Raw genomic sequence first — 6,974 nt, forward strand, 5'->3', positions numbered from 1 at the left:
CCTATCAACAAGGTGCACTGGACACTAAGGTGCGTTGTCTCAAAGGTGCAAAAATTGGGAAATTTTGATCCATCATCTCCCTTTCAGAGAGCATTGAAGTCTTCACACATCAAATGTTAATTCCTGGAACTCAAGCATTTCCAAAAGCCTTGTAGCAACAAAGGGATTCCCAAAATCCATCCATTCATGCCATATGCTCTATCATGAACATATACCTCACACTATACTACCTCTCTCTACACCATTTTTGTACAACCCTCACCAACAACAAAGTTAGGTACCACCACCATGCACCATGGATTTCTTTAATGCCCAAAATTAACCATTGAACCTAACTAGTCCATTGCACGCTTGCCCAAATTTCTTTAAAAAAAATTCCATAGTTCATCTATGGAGAATCACAGATAGTAGATCATATTAATTTTTTAAGGAAATCTATAATCGAAACTAGATTCAACATATGGATGTGGTATGTCACCTATTCCCTTACACCTTCGGGAAAATGACATTCAATTGGTACCTCAATCTGCCACTAGCATCAATCATAGATTGTAACTCTTTTGAGAAAAAGTTTCTGACACATTTCAATGTCTACATTGATCTAGCTATCCTACATCATTAGTTTATCTCAATTAAGAGGGATCTCCATGAGTATATTTTTTATTTCAATCATCACTTCTATAGGATGTATCAAAGAATGGAGTCTCCTTACACTATCCCCCAAGAGGCTTCCATTCATATTTATTTGGGAACGATGAATTTATTAACTTCTAGTTTTTTAAGAAGGCTCCCTTCCAGAGACATTGATACCCTTAAGAAGGCCTTCAAAGAGGCTATTACATTCATGAAGCTTGTAGATCCCCATGGTGGAGGGAACTTTGTGTCTTCCTTCACTTTGAATAATGTAGTATCCATACCACCATTTCCAAGAAGAGTGCCTACTATGCCTAATCAAATGCCCCTATTGAAACTAGTACCTTTACTGCAACATGTTATTGTTGCTCCAATGCCAACAATTACATATGTAGGGTATGAGCCCCAAAAGACTACATTCTTTGAGTAAAAGACTTCTCCACTTGCTAAACTCAAGAACAATATGGCTAGCGAGTTTGAGGCCATGAAGAAGACAACGTCTCTTTTATCCAACAAACTCATAAGAATAAAGTTGAATTCCTCAAGAAACCAAGGCAATCATCCAAGACAACTTGCTTTCGAAAACAATTATTCTCAAAATTAGAGCATAAATTATGGCCTCTACGATAACATCAACAATGTGAACAATGGTATTATCGGTATGAGTCCAAGTGAAAATAGATATAGGTAAAATGATGTTTCATATCAGCCTATCCACATCATGGAGGAACAACCTTTGTATTTTAGTGCAATATTGTTTGAATCATATAATAAATTTGTAGAAGAACAAAATGATGAAGATGATAAAGATGAGTTTGTATTCTCATTCAATGAAAAGAAATAACATTGACACTTTGGGATACATTTATATTGCAGCAATAATAGGAACACACAAATTTTGAAAAGTAGAGAAGAACCTCTAATGGATGATGTCTCTTTATGGTTACATCCTACTCCTCTCAACATTCAGGTATGTAACACTCCAATGCATTATGAGGCTTCAACCAACATTACCTTGACTGTTAAGAAGGAATCTCATGTAAAGGATGAGGTTTTGAAAGATTTTATAGATAACATAATAAGGAACTTAAAGTACCTTAGAGAAGGTCAAAATCCAAACATCCTTTTATGTCCTAGCAATTGTTGCCTTCATCAAGAGAGCCATTATGAGTTGGAATGTACTAATTGCCAAGATGCAATATGTAATGTGTTAGCACATATGGGTAAACTTGCTAAAATTTCTAAAAATATTGGAGTTGGTGCAAATTTTGGTGATGTGGAAATGACATGAAATTTAGAGGATGCAAACAATTGTTAAAAAATTGTGCAGTTGAAGAAATTTTCAAAGTTGTAGAAAATGATGAAAATACAAAAATGTCGAGGTTGCTGAAATTTTTGATTTAGGGCATAGTCAAGAACAAGATACCAATGGTTCTTACAAGGACATTGATTCCCAATTGGATAATGCTAAGATACCTCCATCAAAACAAGATATGTCGTCAGACGAGATGGAGATAGTGCTCAGTTTGATCTCAAGGTTGACTTAGGAAATGTCATTTTGTGGATATTCTATGCACAAATTGGATCATGCAATAATAAGTTTGTGAAGCATTCATCCATTTGGGTTCCATTCATAAGTAAGTTGTCCTATTTTATTACTAGCCTGGGAGATCATGATGGAAGGTAAGTATAATTGTGAACAGGTGTACTCAAGACTTATGGAAGAAAACACCTTGAATGATGATATTAATGAGCCCTGCAATTCAAAAGGAAGGCTTATGATTGAGTTTGGTATTCCCAACGAGCCTAAATATGAAAATTCATGGTTTAGGGCTAATGATGGTGATAATACAGATCATAAATGCAATGTTCTATCTTGTGGGCCTTGTTTTGATAGCTAAATTACATCGTTGATTCATATGTTCCTATGTGTGTAGGATTTGTGTACCATGAGGTATGACCTTGCAATATGTGAAAGGTGTGAAAATGGGCCTAAATAATTAGAAATATTAGAAATAAGTACACAAGAGTGGTCTAAGACCCCATTTGATAAAAATCCAGAAATTATTTTCAAATCTGAGAACTTTCATTTTTGGGACTTGAGCACCTTGCACACATGTCCAAGGGTGTACATGTGCCCATGTATGCAAGTGTTGGAATAACTACCAACATTCCCCTTTGGTATTCATGACATGGCTTAACCACCTCATGTGTTCTATAAGTCTGGTGTTTGTATCAAACATTGATAGGTTGATCTTTTGGTGCAACGACAACTCTAGCTTATAACAAGTGGTATTAGAGCTTGGTCACAAGTTTGAATCTCCTCGAGTAATGATGAGGGGGGAATTGTTGGACTAACTACCAATGTTCCCCTTTGAGATTCGTGACATGGCTTAATTGCCTCTTGTGTTCTATAAGTCTAGTGGTTGTATTGGCATTAATAGGTTAATCTTTTGGTAGAGAAACAACTCTAGCTTGTAATAGCAAGTGCGTAGGTGTGAAATTTGAAGATTTAGTGAAGGAATTGTTTCTCAAGGTGCACATGTGTGCATATCCAAAACATATAGAGATCCTCAAGGTTCCCAAGTTTATTGTGGTTTCCTCATCTTCTACAAAAGTTAAGATCATGTAAGACCGCTCCTCGTATGTACTTATTTAAATATGAATTTCTATTTAAATCCTTCATAGGAGATTTGAATAGATATATGAGTATGACAAGGTAATGGTATGGGGAAATGATGTTGTTCTTGATGGAAAACATGTAGAGGAAATTATGATAAATTATGGCTATCTTATGTATAATAATTATGATGATGGATATGAATTAACATTTTATGGTTTACGTATGCTAATAGAAATTAAGATCAGTTGATACATTCATGTTTTGACACTATGTGATTTGAGACTAGCTACATTGTTCAACCATTTAAACATTGATTTGTACTACGATGATAGGAGGTGTTTCAACTTATAATGATGATGTTAATTATGGTATCTTGATGATTAAGATATACACATTTAGATAGTTCAATATGTCTTATTGATGATGTTATGATGTTTTGGGTTTACATATGCATTATGATGATTATTTCAGTATTTTAATTCAAACTCATGAATAAGTTATGATGATTCAATTATGAGATTAGTGAAGATTAAATGTGTTTGCGTAAATTAGAAAGGTTATTTAAATGAAATTTTTAATTCTTTGATCAATGTGATCATGCAAATTTGGTTTAAATATATGAATGTGATGTTATCAAAATACTAATATTCAAATCAAGTGTGCAAGATAATTAACCATGGAATTAATCAAAGAATTGGTAATTGACCCTACGTGCAAATTATAAGGCTAAGGTTGAATCCAATAAAGTGATTTGAACCTCATTGTCAAGTGTTTAATTTGTATCATAATATGAATGTGTATGTATCATTCTGTATTTTGTGACATGTTGAATGTTATGCAAAAGTAAATCTTATGGTGCCACTTAACACTCGTTATATACATATGTGTGCTGACATGTCAACGTATGGTTAGCAGAGTAACCCGGTAATCTAAGACTGAGTAGCTAGTAACCTAAATTAGTTCCCTTTAAATTAGGGTTTAGTGGAAATGTTACATGCTTAGGGTTTTTTAAGATAAAATATTTCAAGCTACTTCTATAGGTCCTAAAATGAACCTAGAGGCCAAATTTAATGTAATTCAAGTGCCCATGTGGTATGTGTATGGGTTAGGAACCTTTTCCACCCTTCAAAACTTCTTAGCATCATTTATGACCCCTAAAATATCTCATTTTCACTTTTGTGCGAAAATGGATCATCTCCATGAGGTTACCCAAGTTTCCACTTCTCTCTCCTCTAAAAGGTTGTCTTTATGATAGTAGAAAGTGGGAAGACCATTGGGGGGCTTAGAGTCAAGATTTGGAGTTATTTCTATTTTGGGTGGGTGAGTTTAGAGGCTATTTAGAGTCCCTTTGAAGAGTTGAAGGTTGTTCACCCATTCTCTACATTTAGAGAAGTCAAGTTTGGAATTGGAAGGAAAGAGAGGATTTAGCTCATCTCAAATTTCATTTTCATAACCTTTGTGAAGGTAAGATCTCCATTGTGTTCGTGTTCATTGCTTGTAAGTGTTAAATTCTTGCATATTATAGTATGTGTGTGTTTGTATCATGTGAGTGATGGGTAGGTGGATTTTATTTGCTTTGTTTTAATATTTGTTTCCTTGCTTTGTTGGGGAAACTATGAAGGGATTGTTGGCATTACTCACCCTTGGATAGGAAAGAAGTGGCCATATATGAGACAAGGGCTTTAATTGGACTCAAGGTCAGTGCAAAGTCTCTTCTCATGTTGAGGAGAGGGATAAAGTAAGGTCTTATGGGTCCTTTCTTGTCAATGCAAATTGATTTTATATTGGGGAAATAAGGAGAGAAGGAAATGGAAGTTTATGCGATTTGGTAGCCTTGGAAGAGGTATATGATTTGTATTCGTGGTTGACATCTCCTACTTGTGATTGACATCTCCTGTGAGCATCACCTAGATCCAATGAGTGCTAAGTGTTCCATTTATTCTCATGAGAGATGGATTCATGTTGAATCACTACTCATGAAACATGGGTCAATGAGTTTGACTCAAAAATCACATAGTTAAATCCTGATAGCAATATCACAATCTCCTACCTGGAAAAAATCTACCTTCTCCCTACTCATAGGTTCATTACAAAACCCTTTGTGCATACCTTGGATGGGAATTATAAGTTGAGTTGTGTCTTTTGGATTGTTCTCTAAATGTCACCTGGTTGATTACTGGTTCTCCTAGCTCTGGGTGTGGCCTCAAATTGAGGTTAGGTTGGGAGATGAGCTCTCCATGGTTGTTCTTTGTGTATTTGTAGATTGCTTGGATAGTACCTTGAAATGGAGAAAAACTAGATTCAAAGTCTTCTTGGTGTTCTTGAGTCATCTATCATGGTCTTCATTTTGATATCTTCTCTCTAGACATTATAAATTTGAAACATAGAAAGTATGTAATTTGATGATTTCCTAGGTAATGGATCAATTGTTGAACACTCTGAATTTGGAAATGTAAATATGGGTTATTTCATGAAATGGAGAATGTGTTTGATAGGATTTTCATGAGTTGTAAACTTTATCTTACCCTCAAGTGTATTGATTTTGCATGAGTAATGAAAATGAAAAATCCAATAGTTCCTCTAGAATTCATTAGATTTAGAACAATGTAAATCCAAGTTGTTTTTTATGAATATGATGTAATAAGAAGACTTTAAATTTTAGTGACAATATTGTATCAAGAAGTTCCTATTAAGATTTAATGTTGAATTTTAATTACATTCTATGTATTTTGCACATTAGAACACGTAATGTATTTAATGGTAATGTAGTAACAATATTGAATATAATCCTAGAATAAAAAATTTTATCATTAACAATCCCTTAGACCTATATAATACACTTAAATGATATTGTCTAAATGAAGAAATAAGGTCCTTAATACCACCTATCCATGTTAAAACATTGCCCACAAAATCACTTTGAAAAGTTCTCACAACAAAATAAGTTTAAATTTTTTTGGTCCAAAATGAGCATTTATAGGATGCTATAAATTACATGAGAACCATTTTAAATCAAAAAGGTGACCAAGAATATTCCCTAGCTTCTGTCATAAATCCATATAAACTTTATTCAAAATAAAAAATTGCAAAAGGAAGAGATTAATACTAAAATAAATCATACTCAATCACCTTTCAAACTCACCCAGAAATATTTAAAAATATAACTTCCCTTGTCCCTACGTACTTGCAGGTTGATTTCACGTTCCTCTTCATAGTTCTCCCTGACATGCATACTGGGTCAAACTTTATGGTGTGTTGACTTGGAGAGTATGTGATGCTTGTTTAAAAAGAAACATGGCAAAAAAAACCCTTATCCTATAAACATAAAACCTATGCAATCAAGAACCCATGTGTTTCAAGTCTCATGGAGGGGACAAGATTGGCTTCCTTGGGTAGCGAACCTGCAAGCTTGGGCAACATGGGAGACTTTGGAGACTTTCCAAGGTAAGTTGACATGTGGTGGGGTAAGGTTAGTTAGGATTTGATGGTTAGTTACAGATTGGTAAGTGAGTGTTAGGGTATGTTAAGTTAGGATTATGTAGTAATTAAATTAGTGTTAGAAATTGTTAAAGTGTTGATTAGGAATTAGTAGTAATTTTTAAAAATTTGATTAATTAGGATTAGTTAAGAATAATAAAGGCGAGCTGATTTGTGTTTGTTTAAATAGAGTGAGGTTAGTTAGTATGAGACAATAGATTTTTAGAGATGATTAATCTAG

Source organism: Cupressus sempervirens, chromosome 4 (genome assembly GCF_028749045.1).
Source record: "Cupressus sempervirens isolate cs-2001-9-10 chromosome 4, ASM2874904v1, whole genome shotgun sequence".
Lineage (NCBI taxonomy): Eukaryota > Viridiplantae > Streptophyta > Pinopsida > Cupressales > Cupressaceae > Cupressus > Cupressus sempervirens.